Raw genomic sequence first — 24,372 nt, 5'->3', positions numbered from 1 at the left:
ACTCTGCCTGACAACATCTTATTCCTTAACATTTAATTTCTCTTATCAGGGAGAGATTTAATTTTAAACATTAAATCATTGATTTTTTTTTCTTCTCAGAGGGCAATAGTGAAGAGCAGGAGAGGGTAGCAAAACATTGCTCCGACAGGTGAAGAGTACTTTCTTCTTAACTCATCTCCTTGACACACTCTTATGCCAATAGAATTTTTTCACTCCCATTCTGAAACTTTCTCCATGGATTATTCTTTCTGTACTGTTAAGAAACTCTACAACTCTACAACTAGAACCCTAGTTGTAAAAATAAAAATCAAGCCTGGTTGATTTAACAAAAAACCATTTTTTTAAATTAATAGGATATTGGGATCTTAAGAAATATTCCAAATTACAACAAAATAAGTTAAAAGAACTAGAAAGAGGGGCCCTTGGGTGGCTCAGTTAGTTAAGCATCTGCCTTCAACTCAGGTCACGATCTCAGTGCCTGGGATTGAGCCCTGGCATCTGACTCCTGACTCAGTGGGGAGTCTGCTTCTGCCCTTCCTCCATCCCACCCCCCACCCCCCGTTCATGCCCTCCCTCCCTCTCTCTCTCTTTCAAATAAATAAATAAAATATTTTTAAAAAAGAAACCAGAAAGAATTAATGAAGGAGGGGTGCCTGGGTGGTTCAGTTGTTAAGCGTCTACCTTCAGCTCAGGTCATGGTCCCAGGGTCTTGGGATTGAGCCCTGCATCAGGCTCGCTGCTCAGAGGGGAGCCTGCTTCTCCCTCTTCCACTCCTCCTGCTTGTGTTCCCTCTCTCGCTGTCTCTCTCTCTGTCAAATAAATAAATAAAAATCTTTAAAGTAACAATTCGCATCCCAACAAACATTATCCAAGTGGGCTTGAGTGAAAAATGTCTTTCTAATCCTTCTGAATCAAAACTCCTTAAAAAAAGAAAAAAGAATTGATGAAGGAATGAAAGGGGAAAAAGAAATTTATGAAAATAAAAATAAACAACAACAAAAACCCAGGTAAATACAAAAGTTAATTCTTTGAAAGGAATGATAAACACTTCTAAAACTACAGATAAAAGAGGAATAATTCATAAGTGAATACTACATGCAACTCTATGGTAAACATTTTAAAATCTAGAAGAAATAAATAGTTTTCTTTTTTCTTTTTTTGGATTTTACTTATTTATTTGACAAAGAGAGACACAGCGAGAGAGGGAACACAAGCAGGGGCAGTGGGAGAGGGAGAAGGAGGCCTCCCGCGGAGCAAGGAGCCGGATGCGGGGCTCAATCCCAGGACCCTGGGATCATGACCTGAACCGAAGGCAGACACTTAATGACTGAGCCACCCAGGTGCCCCCAAATAAATAATTTTCTAGCAAATTTAGGAAACTTAAGAAGAAGAAAGCTTGAATAAACCAGTTACCGTAACAGATATTGGAAAGTAGTTAGAGTCTACCACTGGACAAAATATCAGAACCAGATGGCTTCCCAGCTGAGCCTTATCTAACCTCTAAAGAACAAATTATTCCAGTGTTATTGAAAATATTCTAGTCATTGGAAAAAGATGAAACCCTCTCCAATTTATTTTATAAAGATAGTACAACTTTAATACCAAATCCAGAATAAAATTTTGGATCAATCTCAGATGTGTATAGAAATTTATAAATTCTGAATAAAACTTTAATAAACTCCAGCAATATATCAAAGGAATAATACATTATAAAAGAGCAGAGCTAATTAAAAAAAACCTGAAAATAATAAAGCAGAACTTGCATAAAGTGCAAATGAATGTCAGGAATATTGTTAATATAATCTATTAAATGAGCAATTAAGGGGGGGAAAGCAGATGTTAAAGATCTTCTGATGAAATTTATTGCTTAACCTTTATAAAAAAAATCAAAGTAAGATTGCCTTCCCTGATGGGAGAGGATGGCTACAGGGAGCCTGGCATCTCTGCCTGCAGGATTAAAAGTAGGCAAAGTGTGAGACAAAAACTATTAATCTGCCAGTTTCTTTTTGAAAGGGGTGGCACTCATGAGCAGCTCTGATGGATCATTGGGGCAAAAGCTAATAACACTTCATTCATTCATAGGTCATTTACTAAAAACCTAATATGTGCCAAATGCAGAGCTAGGTGCTAAGGAAACAAAGATAAATATGACCACAAAAAAGTAAGATTAAAATAGAAGGAAATGACTTATATATAATAAAGACTAGTTAACAAAAAATAAAACTGAATACTATTGTAAATGATAAATCACTGTAACGATTTCTATTAAAGTCAGAAACTAGACTGCTATGTCACCATTGCCATTTTTATTTAATTGTCTTGGAAATTTTAACAATTGAAACAAGAGTAGAAAATGAAATAACTGATGTAAACATTGGAAAAGAAGAGGTAGAAGTAGAAAACCCAAGAGATCCTGTTACAAAAAGAAAATTATTTGACTTAAGAGCTCTAGACAAAGTAGCTGGATAAAAGATAGGTATACAAAAAAAAATAACTTTATCCTATAAATAAGCCTAAAAATGAATATCAAAGAAATTATTCCATCCGCAATAGTGATAAGCATTATAAAATGCTTAGGAATAAATATAATTTAAAAAGCAGAGTATAGGAAATTATAAATGTCTTAATGAAGGATACAAAGACATACACAAATGGAACGTTTGGATGGAAACACAAATCATGAGTTTAGATGGAAAAAAATTAATATCATAAAAATCTCAATCCTCCTAAACTAACATATAAATTTAATGAAACTCTATTCTAGTGAGAGTTCTTTCATTGCAAAAGGCAGGAGAAGATGAAAGGAGAATTAAATAAATGATTTTAGAGTTTATACCAGTGGATAAGTATCCAAGAATAACCAAGAAGAGTATGAAAAATAAGATTAGTGAAGGGGAGCAGGGGGACATGCTTCAACAGTTAAAATAACACACCATCATCTGTTTTGATAAAATGTTATTGGCATAGGATAGACATCAAAATATTATAAAGATAGCATTTTCATTTAAGTGGGGAAAGAGTGAGTTGATTAATAAACAGTGGTGATATAGTTATCTGACTGAAAGAAAATAAAATTGGACCTTCATCTTACACAATATATAGAAATAAATTCCAGATGGCTAAAAGACTTAAAAGTAGAATTAAGAAAAAATTACACAAAAAAATTTAAAAGACAACATGGGGACAAAGCTGGAAAAACAGACACACAAATAAAATAGACATTTTATCATATATAAATTTAAAACAGTTTTATAGCTAAAAAACATAAAGTCAATAACAAGTTTGAAAAATAATTGCAATGTAGAGAACATATAGGAGTTAATTTTAATATACAAAAATCTCTTTCAAGTTGAAAGAAAGAAATAAAAAAACTTAGGCAAAGGATACAAAGAGACCATTCATAGGAAGGTAAATTCAAATGGTCAACAACATATGGAAAGATGAAACTCACTATTGAGAAAATGCAAATTAAAGTAATAATAAAATATCATTTTACACCCAACAGGATGACAAATATTTTCAAGTATTATAACACCAATTGCTGGCAAAAATGCTGAAATGTGAATTGTTTCAACCTTTTGAGAAAGCAATCTGACAGTATTTATTGCATTTAAATACACAGAAGCACACCCCTTTTGAATATTTAGAGGGGAGAAAATAGAAAACCGTATATTTAGTGGTAAAATATTGAAAACATTCTCTTTGAGATTAAAAAAATGAGAAGAATTTCTAATAACACTTATCTAATTTAGCATTATAATAGGTCCTAGCCAGAGTAGTAAGACAGCTAAAATAAGGAAAAAATAGAATTGTCAGAGAAGATTGGCATTATTTGTAGATAACAAAATTGTAGGTCTAGAAAACTTGAAAGAATCCACAAAGAAATTACAAAAGAGTTTAGCAAGTTTGCTTTGTACGAAGCTAATATATAATAATATTTCTAAATACTTGCCACCAAATAGTTAGAAAATAAACAACTTTTAAATTGTATTTATAATAGTATCCAAAATACCAGATGTCAAGGAATAGTCCTATCAGAAAATATGCAAGACCATTATGGAGAAAACTATAAAAATTTTGAAAGAACTTAAAAATGACACAAATGGAGAGACATACTATTTTCATGGATTGGAATCCTCATGCCAATTTTCCCCAGTTCGATAGATTTAGTGTGATCACCATCAAAATTCCAATAAATCCTTTTTTCATGGAACTTGGCAAGTTGATTCTAAAATTTATTTAAAAATACAAGAATAGTATTTGGCCAAGAATAATTAAAACCCTTCTGAAGAACAGGGTGAGAGACTAGCTCTACCAGATATCATGAATTTTTATAAGCTTTTAAAAACTGAGAGATTATAATATTGGCATAGAGATAGACAAATAGACTAATGGAATAGTAGAGAGAATCCAGAAATAGGCTTATGCACTATAACTCATTATCAAGTTACAAGTTTTTTCCTCAAAAGAAGAATTGTTACTTACCTAGTGGGGTGGGGTGGGGGGAGATTATTTTTTTTTATCAGAGAGGGAAAGAGCACAAAGCAGGGGGAGTGGCAGGCAGAAGGAGAAACAGGCTCCCCACTGAGCAAGGAGCCCAATGTGGGACTCAATCCCAGGACCCTGGGATCATGACCTGAGCCGAAGGCAGATGCTTAACCAGCTGAGCCACTCAGGCATCCCAAGGGGGTGTGATTTTGTTTAAAACCCAAGGGTCCTCCACTGTAATTCTCCTAACAGATTTTTCAAAGAATCTGTCCAAAGAATCCATAAATATATTTTCTGCCACAAGCACCTTGAGCACCACTGGTAATAACGGCCAAGGGAGAAAATTGCCTGTACCAATGCCTAGACAAGTTGGAGAAATTTCTCTGGGCCCCAGTCAAAGCTACTGTCTTTCCAGTCACCCAATAAATGAGTCAGTACGGCACATTTGTATCAGTTAGGCATTGTCTTAGGGACAAGGAATCCAACCATAATAGTTTAACCAAATGGGGGGTTATTTTGGTCACATGCTAAGAAGTATAGAGGTAAAGAGCCCAGGGCTTATGCAGTGGCTACCTAAAATCAATAGTGTCACAGGACCCTTCAATATTTCTGCTCCACCGTCCTTCACTTGTGATTTGTGCTCATTTTTATTGCCTTATGGTCATGGTCACATTAGCCACACTCTGATAGTTGGTGACTTCCAGCTGCAGGGGTGTCTGAATATTTTTAACTGAACACATTGCTGCTCAAACAGAGTTAGGGTTCCATTAAAAAGAAGAAATCCATATTGGTAGACAATTATTAGTGTCTGCCTCAGCATTCAAATGTGGTACATATGATTTCCAAAATTTAAAAAGACCTATAAAGCCTTGTACCTCTTTCTTAACGGTAAGAAAAGCAATGGACAGCTACCTATCTTTGATTTTGTGGGAGAATATCCCAACGTTCCCCAGTTCCCCAGCCCTCTCTGTCTCTCACATCCACACATGCACACACACCTGGAACTTTATAAGATAACAAGCCCCCTAGTTATATGTGATTTATTCTTCACCTTCAGACACACATGATTTACTAAGACTGCTAGGCTTATGATGTCATTACTATGGTGAGCCAGTTCCATATTCTGTGGACTAAATTTGATACAAACCCAGAGAATTGGCATGACCCTGAGGCACTGTGGTGAAAGAGTATTGCTGACGCTGACAAGTGAAAACACTCCTTCTGATGTCTCTTACTTATAGGCACAGAGGAGGGAAAAGCCAAGGATACTCAGTGGGAATTCAAGATTCAGAATATTCTGAGTAAACCAGGTTAGACTGCAAGGGCTGGTCTTGGGTTCAAAAACTAATGAGAATGACGGTTCAGACTTGGCTTAAAATTATTTTAACTTGATTTAATTATTAAACCAGTAAACAATAATGCAAAAGAACAAAACAAAATGTTTGCCAAGTTTGATAGCTTCAGTAGTACTCATGGAGTAAGGATTCTGATCTGCCATTTATACTGTTTTGTTCTTGAAGAGGCATAGAGGAATCTGCCAGTATTCAAGGGTCCATCACATCACGATGTAAGGAAATTCTATATTCAACAATTAGGTAATCGGGTCTTCTCAAGAGTTCAATGCAGCAGGAGTGCTTGGGTTGCTCAGTTGGTTAAGCATCCAACTCTTGATTTAGGGCTCAGGTCATGATCTCAGGGTCATGAGATCGAGCCCACATCAGGCCCCACACTCAGCCTGGAGTCTGCTTGTCCCTCTCCTCCAACCCCCGCCCCCAGCTTGCATGCACTCTGTCTCTCTCTCAAATGAATAAATAAAATCTTAAAGAAAAAAAAAAGAGTTCAATGTAGAATGTCTTGGTCACGGCCTCCATGAATCATCTAAATCTTCCCGTTGAAATTCTCCAGGCCCACTCTCCCCCAATCAATGTTACAGCTTTCTCTTAAGGAAACCAGCTCTTTTTTTCTTTTTTTATACCTTTATTTTCCCCCATGTTTTTATTTAAATTCCTGTTGGTTAACATGCAGCACAATACTAGTTTCAGGTGTAGAATTTAGTGATTCATCACTTCCATACCACACCCAGTGCTCATCACAAGTGCCCTCCTTAATACCCATCACCTTTTTAACCCAACCCTTTGCCCACCTCCCCTCCAGTAACCCTCAGTTTGTTCTCTATAGTGAATTCAACTCTTTTTAGTTCAGTAATTTTCAGGGTCAAACTGTACATTTGATATTTGGCTTTCTGCATACTTAAGCAGCAAGTGATAAATTCTTTTAAGAAAGGCACAGAAACCTCTGGTTTTCAGGGTGTGCTTTGAACTGAGAATTTGGAAATTTGAGCATGTCTTTCTTTTTATTTAAAGCTATCAATTATCATTAGAAGAAACCATCTCATCCCATAGTCCTTGAATTCCCTGTGACCTTCATATTATTCAATAGTATTGATTTCTTGGTTCCCTGAAGCTTTGCCTTCAATCGCAATTCAGTCTAGATACACACAGACGATGATCTGATTAACTGCTTCACCAGATCATGACAAGAACCCTTAACAACACCAGCTGGATTTTCATTGCCTTCAGCCTCAACCAAGCCAGATGACACTTCCGTATTTCCACATGCATCCCATCTTTCTGTGGGGCTGTATTGCTTGCACCCTCTCCCTTCCAATTTCTGGATCATTCACCGGTCGTAGTTGCAAAGACTAGAAACCAATCTGTCAGATTGAAGGGGAATTTATTGAAGAGTATTGTGTGGCTCATAGAACCTCTGGAAGGGCTGCCGAGTTAAGTTTGTGGTGAGGCAGCCAGGAAGAGTACTCCAGTACTCCTGAGAAGGGACATGGTGACTTGCATAGGCTTATGGGACCCTGGGCCCCACTAGCCCTTCTACACTGTTGCCCCAGAAGCTTGATCATTCTGTCGTCTCTGACCCTGAGACACACTAGAGAGCTTGTTATGACTTCATCTTATGCTATTACTCATACCTCACTCTAGAAGTGGAGGCAAAGAAAGCAAATATCTGGCACTTCAGTTTCTATAGTGGAAAGTATGCTCTTTCATGGACACAAGGTGGGCAAATCCAAACATGGGAAAGGGTTTCAGATACTGAACAGTCAAAAAGAAGGATAAATGTTCACTTTACCTTCTAATTAACCAAAAGAGGGCAGACTATTCAAGCCTCTTGCCCTTCTTCATTAGGGAGATAAGATCACATCCAGCAAGAAGACAAATATGGCACCCATCCTGGAGGTCACTGAAACACATTTGTAACTGTGCCTATTTCCTGGGTCTCACATTGAATTACATGTTGAAGTTCCCCGCCCCCTTGGTGTCAGTAGCCAATTCACCACCTCTCTTCACTAGAGATTTGTCATAACACAAGAGCTTGCTTGGCTGCTTTCCTCCCTTTGGGTTCCATCCAGTACTGACCTACTATTAGCTTTTGCATTGATTTTTACCACAGTCTTGTCTTTCTTTATATTCACAAGGACATAAAAATTCACATTCTGCAAGGAAGGAACCTAACGAGGAAGGGTGATTGATGATTAGAAAAATGTAAGTGCTCAGATCCTTGACATTAATATCCAACATTTAAAGTATCTGAAAACAAAAACAATAACAAAAATCCCCCAAACTTCAGGGAACTCCCCTTGCGCTTGGAATAAGCCCAGACTCCTAACCATACTGGGCCTATGGGGCCCTCGAAGATTGGGTCCCACCTCTCACACTGACCTCATCTTCCACTACATGTCTACACTCACTATGATCCAGCCCCCTCAGCCTTCTTTCTGTTCCCTGACCAGGCCAAGTTCAGTCCCACCTAAGTGTTTGCTCTTGATGTTCCCTATTCTTCATAGTCTTCTCCATGACTGGCTTCTCAGGGCATCCGTGAGCACTCTGTGTAAAATAGGCACTCTCTTTCCAGTTACTCCATCTGATCAGTCATATTTCCACTATGTTGTGTATTTACCACACCTCTTCCCACCAAGAGCATATGTTCTCAGAACAAGGACCTTGCCAATCATGTTCATTGCTCTATCCCTAGCAGACTGCATAGTGCCTGCACATAGTAAGCTGTCAAGAAAGGTTTAATGTGTGAATTAAAGCATACATGAAGGAATGGCAAAGTCCAAAGTGATAGCAAGGGCAACGGTGGGCATGTCACAGAATCAGGATACTCAATGATGCAGGTCTCCAAGCTATGCCAGGACATCCTAGATTTTCATATTTTTCTGCAGATCTTTCTCCCCCTTTATAAGTCTTGTCAGAAAGTGGAAAGGAAGTATCTTTGGTCCAGTCCAGAAGAATCACATGGGTATTACGGCATTAAACGCTGGGAGACCCCGGTTTGGTCATCATTTAAAAAGACAATCTCTTCCAATAGGAGGAAAGCATTTGCCTGCTATGTAATCTCGTTGCAAAGGCAGGTAACTGGGGAAGGTGTCATTCTGGCCTTTCCTATATAGTCAGAGATGGCAGTATCTGCCCTCTTATCTGGTTATGTGAAAACAACAATGTGCTCGGTCTCATTACATTTCAGGACTAGCCGCAAATAGCAGGACAAGCTCCAAATCAGCTGCTTCTCTTGTCAATGTAGCAATAGCATTGGCAACTTTCACTTTATCTCAGTACTCTGAAGCTATTTATACACTGGCATAGAAAAACACATTATTTGCAGAAATGCCTCCGGATCCTATGTCATTTATACCGAGATAGAAGATGTTTGCAAAGAACCATATTTCTGTGGTATTTTTGCGACAAAGACCATACAGCACACTGATCTGCCAGGTTGTGTGGGTGTAAAAACAGCCCCCATTAACTAATCGTCAGTTCTACTTTGGCTGTTTCAATATCTATTCAGGTTTTCAGTCTGTCCATATTTAGATTTTGGGTTTGACTCATGATCAATTTGCAAGCTTTAAGAGTACAATAGAGTGTGTATGAGTTCCTTTCTCCATCCTCTCCTCCTCTGTACTGGGTTTTATTGGAATCGTGCCAATATCAGTGCACTTTGGAAGTCCCTAGGCTCCTGTGTTAGTTCAGGTCCTTCTAGAAGCAGATGCCAAAACAGAATTAGACATGCAAGACATTCATAAGGAAAATGCCAAAGAGGGGGGAAGGGGAAGGGGCTGAAGGCAGTGAAGGGTACTAGGAATGATGAGAAGGAAGTAGTAAGTGGGCCTGGGTCAGCAGTGTCAGACTGCAGCCCAGTTCTAAGAATTTCTTAGCCGGGTTGACGGAAAGAAAGGCTTTGAGCCAGAGTCGCCCATCAGAGGAGTCCCCCGTCTTGCGGGAACAGGCCTGCATAAGCAGCCCTGTCACATTCAGTCACTGACCAGTAGCAGCCCCTGGGGAGCTTGGACTCAATGCAAGTGCCGGAGGAAACTACCGTCTATCACTATGCTCCCTGAAGCAAGAGATCTGAATGTGCATTTTCACGGCCACCGCAGCTCCCACCCAGTTTTCTTTTAAAAAGGAAAAGGCAATGGCTTTTAAATTATTTTCTTTAAAGCTCTGGGGTCCTAAAGTGGGCCATCAGTCCACATAGGGAGGGAGAACAAGAGGTCAAGAACCACTGTAGAGACCCCTCCACCTTCTTCACCCAGAGAGGCTTTTTTTTTTTTTAAGATTTCTTTCTTTATTCAAGAGACAGAGAGAACACAAGCAGAAGGGGCAGAGGGAGAGCGAAGGAGAATCCCAAGCAGACTCCACACTGAGCACAGAGCCCAACGCAGGGCTCCATCCCATGACCCTGAGATCATGACCTGAGCCGAAACCAAGAGTCGGAAGCTTAACCGACTGAGCCACCCAGTCACCCCCAGAGCTTTTTTACTGTTGTGGGTACATTTGAGGGTTCTACATCTACATTATGGGGAAAATGATTCAGCTGTCTTCTGAACAGTTTCAGAATAGTTAAAGGAAAATCACTGGTGGAGAGATTCTTCTTAGAACCCAAACCCTTCATTTGTGGGTCACAGGAGGGGGAAAAAAAAGATTTTTTTCTGCATAATACTTATTTTCCCCTACACAACCGTGGCTTTCTGAATGCTGTTCCATGTGCCTGCAATGCCTTTCTTCCTCTTTTATACCTAGAAAATTCCTCGTCCTTCAGGACCCATCTCCATTGTCATCACCGCTCTTAGGCTTTCCCTGACTTCTGTAAGCACAGAAAGCAGTTTCTGCCATTGCTTTTCCGTGGTGCTTTGTATCTTGATTAGAGCATTGGTCACATTTTTATAATAATTTGTTTATACATTTGTGTCCTCCAAATTATAAGATTTTTATCTTTTATTCTTTCCCTCTTTTACTAAAGAAAAAACATTGACATTATTCCATAAATGTACATGCTGGTAAAATTTTCTTATTTTACCACCATGACTAATACCTCTAGCTGGTTAAGAAAAACCCATGTACTTCCTAAGTAATTTTGGATTTCCACTATATGCTTTTAGAAGGAGTAAAACTCTGACCAAAGCAAAGCAACAAAACAAAAGTTGGCATTCAAAAGGTGGCTCTAAACTAATTATCAATATGGGATCATTTGCATGACATCTTTGTGAGAACCATGAAAAGCAAATAAAATGAGAAAATTATACCTATCATTCATGTATCCATCCATTTCCACAAATACTGACTGAGAACCCATTGTGTGCCAGGCAGTGTTCCAGGGGCTACCATGATGCAAATAAAACAGTGAACTGATAGGGAGTGATAGAGAGGCTACCCTAGGCTGGGTGATCAGGAAAGGAGCTTTCCATAATGTGTTAGGACCTGAAGGCCATGTGAAGCTCTAGGGATATAGCATCCCTGGCAGAGAACAGCCAGTGCAAAGGCCCTGAGATGGAAACACACCAAAACCAGGGCGATAAAACTGGTGAGCAAGGCAAAGAGTGGTAGACATTGTCAGAGACACAGGTAGGAGTCAGTTATGCAGTGCTTTGTAAAACAGCAGAAGGATTCTAGATTTTTTTTTTCCTATGGGGGAACAGGAAGTCACTGGAGGATTGATTGTAAGCAAGCAAATGGTATGATCTGATTTATATCTGTAAACGGTCACTGAGGATGCTGTGTATAAAATGGATTGCAGTGGGTTAAGAGTAGAAATAAGACTAGCAGGGAGTCGTTGAAGTCCAGACAAGAGCTAATAGGGGTTTGGATTAGAGTGTAGCAGTACAGTGCAATGTTAAAGTATGCAAAGAAATACTATATGCACACACAGAGAAACATACATATCATAGTGAAAGTGAAAAAATTAATTCTGTGACCTCGTACCTCTGTAATGTCATCCCAATTATGCTCTTGCAAGAAACAATTAAACAGAGCTTGTAAACCCACTTCTACCCCTGAGCTCTGTTCTCTGTTTTCTAATTATTAAGGGAAATGATTAAACTGAGCAGAGAGGGTAGGAATTTCCGTTTGAGGGTCTGGAAGGATACAGGTTATAGAAACACAGAGTATGATCTGTAAGGCTGCTTTTCTTTTTTGTTGTCCAGGTCTGCATTCATGAATTCAAGGTGATACATAGTTGTGTCCCCTGAGCAAATGTACTAGTTATAATATTCTGACTGAATTAATTAGGGGGAGGGGGCTTGGTGTTTAATTAGTTGACCATCTGTTCTCTTAAATCATCTCTTACCTTGACGAGGCAGAGGCTCTTAATTGAGCTCCCTCTCTCCAGTGTAAACCTCCCAAATCCATTCACCATATTGTCGCCAGAGTGCTAGAGCTAACAGACAACTCTAACTGTGTTGTTGCTCCCCTGCTCCATAAAACCTTCCAGAGCTCTCACCACCTGAAGAATGAAGTTTCAGCTCCTTTCATGCATCCAAGGCCATTTGTACCTCAGGCTATCTCAGCTCTGGCACCTGTCTTCACTGCACCTTTTGCTTGACTGACACTGAGGAAGGGAGACCTGCTCTTCACACTTGGTGCCTTTGCTTGTGGTGTTCCCTGTGTCTAGACAGTCAACCCTTTCTTACATATGTGTCCATTGAGCCTCAGCTCAGACCTGCTCTTCACACTTGGTGCCTTTGCTTGTGGTGTTCCCTGTGTCTAGACAGTCAACCCTTTCTTACATATGTGTCCATTGAGCCTCAGCTCAGGCTTTACCCTCTTAACAAAGCCTCCTGGCATCCTTCCAGGTTGTATTAAATGCCCCTTTGTGTCCTTAAAGCAGTGGTTCTTAAAGTGTGGCCTATGGAACCCTAGGGGAGAGGGGGTTCCCTAAATTATCCTGGGTGTCTACAAGGTCAAAATGAGTTTCATAGTAACACTAGGATGTTATCTGCCTTTTCTACTGGGTTGACATTGGAGGTACTAGCGCAAAACCAATGGTGAGTAAATCTGCCGCATCTGAACCCAAGTCAAGGCAATGGCACCAAATGACACTAGCTGTCACTCCTTCTAGCATAGTGTCACTCTTCTTCACATGCTACACACTTTCCACCACATACTCACAAGAAAGAAAAAAAAAGACCAATTGCCCTTAACAATGTCCTTGATGAAGCAGTAAAAATTAACTAATTTTATTAAATCTCAATCCTTGAATACACAACTTTTTAATATTCTACATGAGGACAGGAGAAATACGAATAAAGCACTTTGGCTGCATACCAAACCACAGTGGTTGTTACAAGAAGCACCTGTGTTTGAGTTGCAAGCTTTGTTTTTGTCTTTTTCGTAGAACACCATTTTTTATCTCAAAGAACGACTGACAGACAAACTAGGATGATTCAGATTTGGGCATTTGGCAGACATTTTTTGAAAAAGGAACCAAGTGAGCTTGTCACTTCAAGGCAAACAACTGAAAGTATTTGTTGCCAGTGATAAAATTTGAGCTTTCCAGCAAAAAGGAGAATTTTTACAAAGCATGTATCTGCCATTATTAACTTGACAGCTTCCCCATACTTAGAGACATTGCTGAGATTGGTGGAGATATTAATGAATATGTTTTCAATATATATTGTATAATGTGTAAGCATTTGGAAGATCTGCATGACTCAGTGAACCAATATTTTACAAATGACCAACACATGATGTTACAAAGTCCTGTATGGGTTAGATCCATTCACATTGTGAAATAATCAATGTATTTTAATGTAACAAAGTATAAAATGTTTATTTCTATCACCCCAAATGGATTTTAGAATTAGTGCAATCCTAATCAAAATGCCAACAGGCTTTTTTTTAAAAACTTGGCAGGCTAATTCTAAAATATATATGGAAATGCAAAGAAACTAGAGTAGCCAAAGCAATTTGGAAAAGAAGTTGAAAAATTTCTACCTGACTTCAAGACTTACTGTTAATCTGTAGTAATCAAGATAATGTGGTATTGGTACAGAGATGGACATATAGATCAATTCAATAGAGACCCTAGAAATAATTCTACATGTATGTGGCCAATATATTTTTAATAAAAATGCCAAGACAATTCAGTGGAGGCAAAGATAGTCTTTTCAGCAAATGATTCTAGAACAATTGAATAGTCATTTAAAAAAAGAGGGGGGGAGCCTCAATCTTTATCTCATGATATATACAAAAATTAACTCAAACTGCATCCTTGTCTTAAATGTAGGAGTCAAAACTATAAAACTTCTTAAGGAATACATAGGATGTAGTGGCCCTGGGTTTGGCAAAGATTTCTTTGAAAAAGCACAAACTTACATACAATGGAATATTACTCAGCCATCAAAAAGAATGAAATCTTGCCATTTGCAACAACATGGATGGAACTAGAGGGCATTATACCAAGCAAAATAAGTCGGTCGGAGAAAGACAAATACCATATGATTTCACTCATACGTGGAATTTAAGAAACAGAACAGATGATCATAGGGGAAGGGAAGGAAAAATAAAATAAGGTGAAAACAGAGAGGGAGACAAACCTTAAAGAGACTCTTAACTCTAGGAAACAAACCGAGGGTTGCTGGAGGGGAGGTCGGTGGAGGGATGGGGTAACTGGGTGATGGGCATTAAGGAGGGCACTTGATGTAATGAGCACTGGGTGTTATATGCAACTGATGAATCACTAAATTCTGCCTCTGAAACTAATAATACACGATATGTTAATTAAATTGAATTGAAATTAAAAATATACTCACATTATCCATGAAAAAAGCACAAACTATAAAAAGGAAAAATCAATAAATTAATCAAAATTTAAAACATTTGCTCTCAAAATGCCAAGAATATGGAAAGTAAGCCATAGCTTGTGAGAAAATATTTGCAAAACATATACTTGATAAGGCTGATATCTAGAATTGATAAATAGTTCTTACAACAATAAGAAAAGTTACCTAATAAAAAGGGAGCAAATAATTTGCACAGACCCATCACCAAAAAAGATCTATGAAAGAGAAATAATACATGAAAAGATGCTCAACATAATGGGTCATTATGGAAATGAAAATTCCATAGAATTGTCAAAATTAAAAAGGTCAACAATACCACTCATTGGAACTCTTCATAAATGCTGGTGGGAATGTTAAATGGTACAGCCACTGTGGAAAACAATTTGACAGTTTAATAAAAAGCTTAATATGTACTGTATGACCCAACCATCCCACTTCTAGATATTTTCCCAAGAGAAATGAAAACATATGTCCACACAAAGACTTGAACTTAAATATTCATAGCAGACTTATTTATAATAGCCAAAACCTTGGTGGTGGGAGGGAACAAATGTCCATCAGGAAGGGAAACGATAAACAAATTGTGTCATATCCAAACAACGGAATACTATTCAGAAATAAAAAGAACAAATTCCTGATACATTATAAAACATGAATACATTTCAACGTAATTATGTGAGTGAAAGAAGCAAGTCAAAAAGAGAATATATACTTTATAATTCCATTTAGATACAATACATCTGCGATGTCAGATATCTAGCCACTAACCATATATGGCTATTGAACACTTAAACCATGATTCATTCAAATTGAGTGATGCTGTTAAGTGTAAAATAATACCAGATTTTGAAGACGTAGTATGAAAAAAAGAGAATATAAAATGTCTTAGTCCATTTGGGCTGCTGACCATAGACTGGGTGGCTTATAAAATAATACATTATATGTTAAAAAAAGAAGAAGAAGATAGCAGGAAGGGAAAAATGAAGGGGGGGGAATCAGAGGGGGAGACGAACCATGAGAGACTATGGACTCTGAGAAACAAACTGAGGGTTCTAGAGGAGAGGGGGTGGGGGGATGTATTGGCCTGGTGTTGGGTATTAAAAAGGGCATGTACTGCATGAAGCACTGGGTGTTATATGCAAACAATGAATCATGGAACACTGCATCAAAAACTAATGATGTAATGTATGGTGATTAACATAACACAGTAAAAAGGAAAAAAAAAGAATTTATTTCTCACAGTTCTGAAGACCAGTAAGTCCAGGATCAAGGTACTGGCAGATTTGGTGTCTGGTGAAGTCCTGTGTCCTGGCTCATAGTTGATCATCTTCTCATACATGAATGTATCCATATGTCAAAACTCATTACATTCTACATTTCAAATATGTGTGACTTGTTATTGTATGTCAATTGTATCTCAACTAATCTGTACAAAAAAAATAAGTTTATTGATACATTTTCAAATTTAACATTAGAAACAACTTTTAAGAAACTATCACTTTAGGGGCACCTGGGTGGCTCAGTCCTTAAGCATCTGCCTTCAGCTCAGGTCATGATCCTGGGATCCTGGGATTGAGTCCCACATTGGGCTCCCTGCTTGGTTGGGAAGCCTGCTTCTCCCTCTCCCACTCCCCCTGCTTCTGTTCCCCCTCTCACTGTCTCTCTCTCTGTCAAATAAATAAATAAAATCTTAAAAAAAAAAAAAAAAAAAGGGCGCCTGGGTGGCTCAGTTGGTTAAGCGACTGCCTTCGGCTCAGGTCATGATCCCGGAGTCCCGGGATCAAGTCCCACATCGGGCTCCCTGCTCAGCGGGGAGTCTGCTTCTCCCTCTGACCCTCTTCCCTCTCATGCTGTCTATCTCTCATTCTCTCTCTCTCAAATAAATAAATAAAATCTTTAAAAAAAAAGAAACTATCACTTTAAAAAAACTATCTTTTCCCAAGTTTTTGTGTAATAGTAAAAAAGAATATCCACAATTATTTGAAAATTAGTAAAATACTATACCCATTTCAAACTATAGATCTATACATAAATGGGGGAAGTAAAAATTGGGTGCCTTTAAAATGGGTTCAAATATAAGCCACCATCAAATGAATATAGGCTGTTATACACATAAAATATTGTGTATGAACCTAATGGTAACCACAAATCAAATAAATAACCTAACCTTACACCTAAAGGAGCTAGGACAAGAAAAACAAACAAAGCCCAAAGCCATAGGTGGAAGGAAATAATAAAGATTAGAGCAGAAATAAATGAAAGACAGACTAAAACAACAATAGAAACGATCAATGAAACCAGGAGCTGGGTCTTTGAAAAGATCAAAATAATGGATAAACCTTTAGCCCGATTCATCAAGGAAAAAAGAGAGATGACTCAAATAAATAAAATCAGAAATAAAGGAGGAGAAATGACTGACACCACAGAAATACAAAGGATTATAAGATAATATTATGAAAAGTCATATGCCAATAAATTGGACAACCTAGAAGAAATGGTTATAAGGATAGAAACATATAACCCTCCAAAACTGAATCAGGAAGAAATAGAAAATTTGAACAGACTGATTACTAGCAGTGAAATTGAATCAGTAATCAAAAAAAACCTCAACAAACAGAAGGCCTGGATCAAATAGCTTCACAGGTGAATTCTACCAAACATTTAAAAAAGGGTTAAGATCTATTCTTCTCAAACTATTCCAAAAAATAGAAGAGGAAGGATAGCTTCCCAATTCATTCTACAAGTCCAGCATTAACCTGATACCAAAACCAGACAAAGACACTACAAAAAATGAAAGCTACAGAGCGATATATCTGACGAACATAAGTAAAATCATCAACAAAATATTAGCAAACAGCATACAACAATACATCAGAAAATCATTCACCATGATCAAATGGAATTTATTCTAGGGATGCAAGGGTGGTTCAACAATCACAAATCAGTCAATGTGATACATCACATTAACAAGAGAAAGGGAAAAAAAAACATGATCATCTCAATAGGTGCAGAAAAAGCATTAGACAAAGTACAACATCCATTTGTGATAAAAAAAAAAAAACTCAATAATATAGGTTTAGAGGGAACATACCTCAACTTAATAAAGACCATGCAAGGGCACCTGGGTGGCTCAGATAATTAAGCGTCTGCCTTCGGCTCAGGTCTTGATCCCAGGGTCCTGGGATCGAGTCCCGCATCAGGCTCCTTGCTCAGCAGGGTGTCTGCTTCTCCCTCTCCCTCTCCCCCTGCTTGTTCTCTCTCTGTCTCTCTCGCAAATGAGTAAATAAAATCTTAAAAAAAAAAATAAAGACCATGCAAAACCCACAGCTGATATCATACTCGATGGTGAAAAACTGACAGCTTTTCTTCTAAGGTCAGGAACAAGACAAAGATATCCACTCTCGCCACTTTTATTCAACATACAACTGGAAGTCCTAGCCACAGCAATCAGACAAGAAAAGGAAATAAAAGGCAACCAAATGGGTAAGGAAAAAATAAAACTTTCACTATTTGCAGATGACATGATATTAGACATAGAAAACACTAAAGACTCCACCAAAAAACTACTAGAACTGATAAATTCAGTAGTCTCAAGATGCAAAATTAATGTACAGAAATCTGTTGCATTTCAATACACCAATAATTAAGTAGCAGAGAAATTAACAAAACAATCCCATTCACAATTTCAGCAAAAAGAATAAAATACCTAGGAATAAACTTAACCAAGGAGGTAAAAGACCTATACTCTGGAAACTACAAAACATCGATGAAAGAAATTGAACATGACACAATCAAATGGAAAGATATTCCATGCTCATGGATTAGAAGAACCAATATTGTTAAAAAATGTCCATACTACTGAAAGCAGTCTGCAGATTTAATGTAATCCCTAACAAAATACCAACAACATTTTCCACAGAACGAGAACAAATAGTCCTAAAATTTGTATGGAACCACAAAAGACCCCAAATAGCCAAAACAATCTTGGGAAAGAAGAACAAAACTGAAAGTATCAAAATCCCAGGTTTCAAGATACACCACAAAGCTGTAGTAATCAAAATAGTATGGTACCAGCACAAAAATAGATACATAGATCCATCGAATAGAATAGAGAGCTCAGAAGTAAACCCACACTTATATGGTCAATTAATCTACGACAAAGGAGGCAAGAATATACAATGAGGAAAAGACAGTCTCTTCAACAAATGGTGCTGGGAAAACTGGACAGCTACAAGCAAAAGAATGAAACTGGACCACTTTCTTTCACCGTACACAAAAGTAAACTCAAAATGGATTAAAGACCTAAATGTGAGACCTGAAACCATAAAACTTTTAGAAGAAAACATAGCAATAATTTCTTTGACATCAGCCATAGAAACATGTTTCTAGATATGTCTCCACTGGCAAGAGAAACAAAAGCAAAAATAAACTAGTTGACTACACCAAAATAAAAGGCCTCTGAATAGTAAAGGAAACCATCAACAAAATGACAAGGCAACTTATTGAGTGGGAGAAGATATTTACAAATTATATATCTGATAAGGGGTTCATGTCCAAAATATATAAAGAACTTATGCAACTCAACACACAAAAACCCACAAATAATCTGATTAAAAATGGGCAGAGAACCTGAATAGACATTTTTTCCAAAGAAGACATATAAATGGCCCACAGACACATGAAAAGATGCTTAACCTCAGGGAAATGCAAATTCAAACCACCATGAGAGATCACTGTACACCTGTCAGAATGGCTAGAATCAAAAAGACAAGAAATAACAGGTGTTGGGAAGGATGTGGAGAAAGGGGAACCCTCTTACACTGTTGGTGAGAATGCAAATTGGTGCAGCCACTGTGGAAAATAGTATGGAGGTTCCTCAGAAAATTAAAAATAGGATTACCATATGATCCCATAATTCCACTGTTGGATATTTACCCAAAGAAAACAAAAACACATTCAAAAAGATATAAGCCGAATAATATTCCATTGTGTATATGAGCCACATCTTCTTTATCCATTCATCTATTGAAGGACATCTTGGCTCCTTCCACTATTTGGCTATTGTGGACATTGCTGCTATGAACATTGGGGTACATGTGCCCCTTCTTTTCACTACATCTGTGTCTTCGGGGTAGATACCTAGTAATGCAATTGCTGGATTGTAGGGTAGCTCTATTCTTAACATCTTGAACCTCCATACTGTTTTCCAGAGTGGCTGTACCAGGTTGCATTCCCACCAACATTATTCAGCCATCAGAAATGATGAATACCCACCATTTGCATCGACATGGATGGAACTGGAGGGGATTATATTAAGTGAAATAAGTCAAGCAGAGAAAGACAGTTATCATACGGTTTCACTCATATGTGGAACATAAGCAATAGCAGGGAGGACCGTAGGGGAAGGGAAGGAAATCCAAAGGGGGAGAAATCAGAGAGGGAGGTGAACCATGAGAGACTATGGACCTCAAGAAACAATCTGGAGGTTTCAGACGGGAGGAGGATGGGGGGAGGGGGTAACAGGTGATGGGTATTGAGGAGGGCATGTGCTGTGATAAGCCCTGGGTGTTATTTTTTTTAAATATTTATTTTTTTGACAGAGAGAGCCATAGCGAGAGAGAGAACACAAGCAGGGGGAGTGGGAGAGGGAGAAGCAGGCTTCCCACTAAGCAGGGAGCCCGATGCAGGGCTCAGTCCCAGGACCCTGGGATTATGACCTGAGCCGAAGGCAGACGCTTAACGACTGAGCCACCCAGGCGCCCCAGCACTGGGTATTATACTTAACTAATGAATCATTGAACACTACATCAAAAACTAATTATGTACTATAAAAAGTGGCTAACTGAACATAATTAAAAAAAGATATAAGCCCCCTATGTTTATTGCAGCATTATTTGTAGTAGCCAAGATATGGAAGCAACCCAAGTGTCCATCAATAAATAAATGGATAAAGATGTGAGATATATATATAATGGAATATTACTCAGCCATAAAAAAGAATGAAATGTTGCCATTTGCAACAACATGGATAGACCTAGAGGGTATAATAGTAAGTGAAGTAGGTCAGAGAAAGACAAATACCATATGACTTCACTCATACGTGGAGTTTAAGAAACAAAACAAACTAAGAAAAAAATATACAAACAAATAAAACCAAACTTAAATACCAAGAACAAACTGAGGGTTACCAGAGGAGGGGTGGGTGGGGGGATGGGTGACATAGGTAAAGGGGATTAAGAATGTACTTATTGTGATGAGCAATGAGTAATGTATAGATAGCATTTGTTGAATTATTATACACCTGAAACTAATATAACACTATGTTAATTTTACTTCAACTTATATGTATTAGAAAAATGCTATTCCCATTTTAAACTATATCTATGTGAGGCTATTTTTTTTCACATACTTCACAAAAACAACATATCTCAACAGATTGAATGTGAGCCATATATGAGAATCCATCTGTCTTCTATTAAGCCAGGTATTGAAAAGATTTGCAAAATTTTAAAATCTTGCCACTCTTCTGACTAAGTATTTCATGTTCTGGAAAATATAGTCAGTTATTTTTTAAATATCTTATTTACATTAACATATAATAGATTTATCATTTGTTACTTTGTATTGACTTATTCAACAGATATTCAAATTTTTTTCTGTTTAATTCTGTCTTAAAGATGGAGCCAATGAGACACAAACGTAGTTTTTTTAACATGTCATTGGAATCTTACAGAATGTTTGGATGCATTACATGATTATAGGAATGGGAATTTCTAAAAGAAGTTCTTATGAAAGCGAGGAGAAAAATATGCATATGTATTTTAAAAATCAATTCCTATGGAGGTGATTAAACATGTGTATCTGTAAATTCATTTCTCTGTATAGCCCAGTCAAGTGGACTTTAGGAAAAGGCTTCTGAGCTACAAATGAAGAAGTAATTTTTTCTTCTCCTATCCACAGGAAGTACTTAGCAATGAGTCCCATGCATTTAGTGAGGATTAACACTGACCCCAATCTTACTGTTTTAGGAAGCTCTATCAGTCAGGATCCAGAAAGAAGACAGAAATCACACCAGTTATTCTAACAGAGAAAACGTAACATAAAGGATTGCTAGCCAGGTCCTGGGGAACCAAAAAGGCAAGAAACGGAAACCGGTAGCACAGAGGTGGCATCCCCAGCATGCAGCTACTACCCCTAAGACTGAGGAACTAAAGAAAAAGGTCAGGGTTATTGGAACTCAGAAGCTTGGAGAATGGGTCTCACAGATGGGAATTCTGACCTCAGAGGAGGGGCAGCGATACAGATGATGCGGAGACCTCAGAAACTTAGGGAGAGGGTCCCCCGGGAGCTGGGGAGCAGACCTGTGAGGAAGGGGCCGGAGGTCCCTGCTCACCGAGGCCATGTCTCCGCAAGCGTATGACAAGGCTGGTTCTCCAAGGTGTAGAAAATCGGCAAACTGGAAGCAACTGCTGCTTCTGGAAGGAGCTGCTGCTACTGGGGTGCAGATCTGACAAAAAACAGGAAGCAAACAGGAAAGCACGCCTCTCTTTCTTCTCCACCCTTGCAGTCTCCCTCTGGTGCCTGATCGGCAGAACCTAAAGGAGCCAGCTGGGAAAGCAGGGAAAGTGGTTTGCAGCCATGGCATCATCAAGCAGAATAGATTAGAAGCATGGGTTTGAAGCTAGGAGACATTAGCTTAATACATAACAGAATGCCAGCATTTAAATCCCAACTTTTTCTGAAAATACTTCCCTTGATGAACAGAAATTCACATATATACCTATCTATAGGTTATAGTAACGTATATATGTCATGGCTGGGTCCCAACCTCCTCTCATGCTTATCTCCATAAACATGACCCTTGCTTTATGTTTTTCCCCCAAATCCTCTGGAATGCCTCTCAGGGAGCATATTTGTCCAGTAAACTATAATTAAATTAAAACAGCAAAGAATTCCATGCTGTTAGATTCAAACTTTAAAGCTTAGCAGGGTGAAATTTTCTCTGAAGAACTGAAAGAAATATGGGTTATCTTTTCAGAAGGAATTTTAAGATGTTCACTCTTGGGGTCCAGATTTAATGGTAGCTTAAAATGATGATTATTGTGGGCCATGATGTAAGATATATTTGATTCTGAAATGATCTTTTACCAATACTTGGGAAGAGAGCCCATGAACCCCATTTTTTTTCCATATGAGTTTTATGTAAAGGAATAAGAAACTCATAGGGTCTGCACATAGTTGATTTGATTAATCTCAAAATAAAAAGCTCCAAGAGATTAAGACTACAAGATAGAGCCTTTCCCTTCTCTATACGCAACAGGAATGTTAGACTACGCTACAAATACAAATGCATCAATACCAAAACTTCATAAGTCATCATTTACTTCATGTGAGGAGTCCTACCCAGCAACAAAAGGCAAACAGAGGCCACTGAGCACCAAACAGGGCCCTGCCTGTGAAAGGCTCTCCTAGGGGGAGGCATGGTGGAAGGGTTTCCAGACCTCAGGCTTTAAGTCTGACTTCACACCCTTATTTTAGGCTATGGACTTCCTGCTTTACCCTATTCCCACCACGAAATTCTTAACAGAGAGCGAGCGAGCTCAATGCCCAAATTCAGAAATTAAGAGCTCGTAAGCAATATAAATTCATCAATTAAAGTTCTGTAAACATATTCCTTTCTCAGTAAAATTACTTCAAAATAACAGTGCTCTACTCAATGGCTATCACCAGAAAATGTCAGAGGGTTTGAAACACTTGGCTTCTCCTCCCTCTGTAATCAGCCAACTTCATTATGCTTTCTGCTTAATAATTATAGATCTTATTAACAGAGATGGGTTTAATAACATAAAAATAATAGGCATTACAAATTGCATGCTCTCCCAAGGGACTAGAGATTTGTGCCATTTCATATACCAATATGAAAATGGGCCTTTTGTTTAACCCATGCGCTGGGGTTTCCTAAATATAGCGAAGGGATATGATTTAACAATAATGTAAGCTGCACAGATCCTTTCTGAGAAAATGCCATTTTATCCCTGCTTTGAGGAACTGAAAAATGATATTTCCTACCTGTGTCCTTAGATTTCTTTCTCTCTGTGAGTCAATTCATGTATAACAAATATAAAAATATGCCACCACTTTGGAATTTTTTAAATATCTTCTTGTTTTTTAGTATAATGATAATAGTGCTTATTGTAGAGAATCTAGAAAATAGAGAAAAGCATAAAGGAGAAAACAAAAATCACAATCCCACAATCTAAAAATTACCACTTGTTAGTATTTTGGTTTATTTATTCCAATATTTTTATAGATACATGTTTTACATTGAGATCATTTTGTACCACTTCATACTGCTTTTTTCATTTAACATAACATTAACATAACATAAATGTGAGCATTTTCTCTTTTCATAAAAATCTTGGTCAACATGCTTCTTATGGGTTTATCCTCCACAATATGAGCGCACAATAAGTTACTCCATCATCCCCGTTGATGAACGTTTAGATAACTTTTTCAGCATTATCAGAAATACTTGATAAATATGCATGCACATCTATTCTGTGAACTAGGACCTAGGCCTCTGAGGAAGGAAAGAGGGAGGTCCCTGTTAACTGAGGCCATGTCTCCGAGAGTCTTGAAGGAAAGAGTCCTAGTAGAATTATAAGGTCAAAGAATCTAAACGTCTTTAGAGCTCTTAATACATTCCAACAAACTGCTCTCCAGAGGATTGTCCCAATTTACATACCACTATAAGA

The sequence above is a fragment of the Callorhinus ursinus genome, unplaced genomic scaffold (genome assembly GCF_003265705.2).
Source record: "Callorhinus ursinus isolate GAN/ISIS: 27379988/994484 unplaced genomic scaffold, GSC_fseal_2.0 scaffold26, whole genome shotgun sequence".
NCBI classification, from domain to species: domain Eukaryota; kingdom Metazoa; phylum Chordata; class Mammalia; order Carnivora; family Otariidae; genus Callorhinus; species Callorhinus ursinus.
This window is presented reverse-complemented; position numbering follows the sequence as displayed.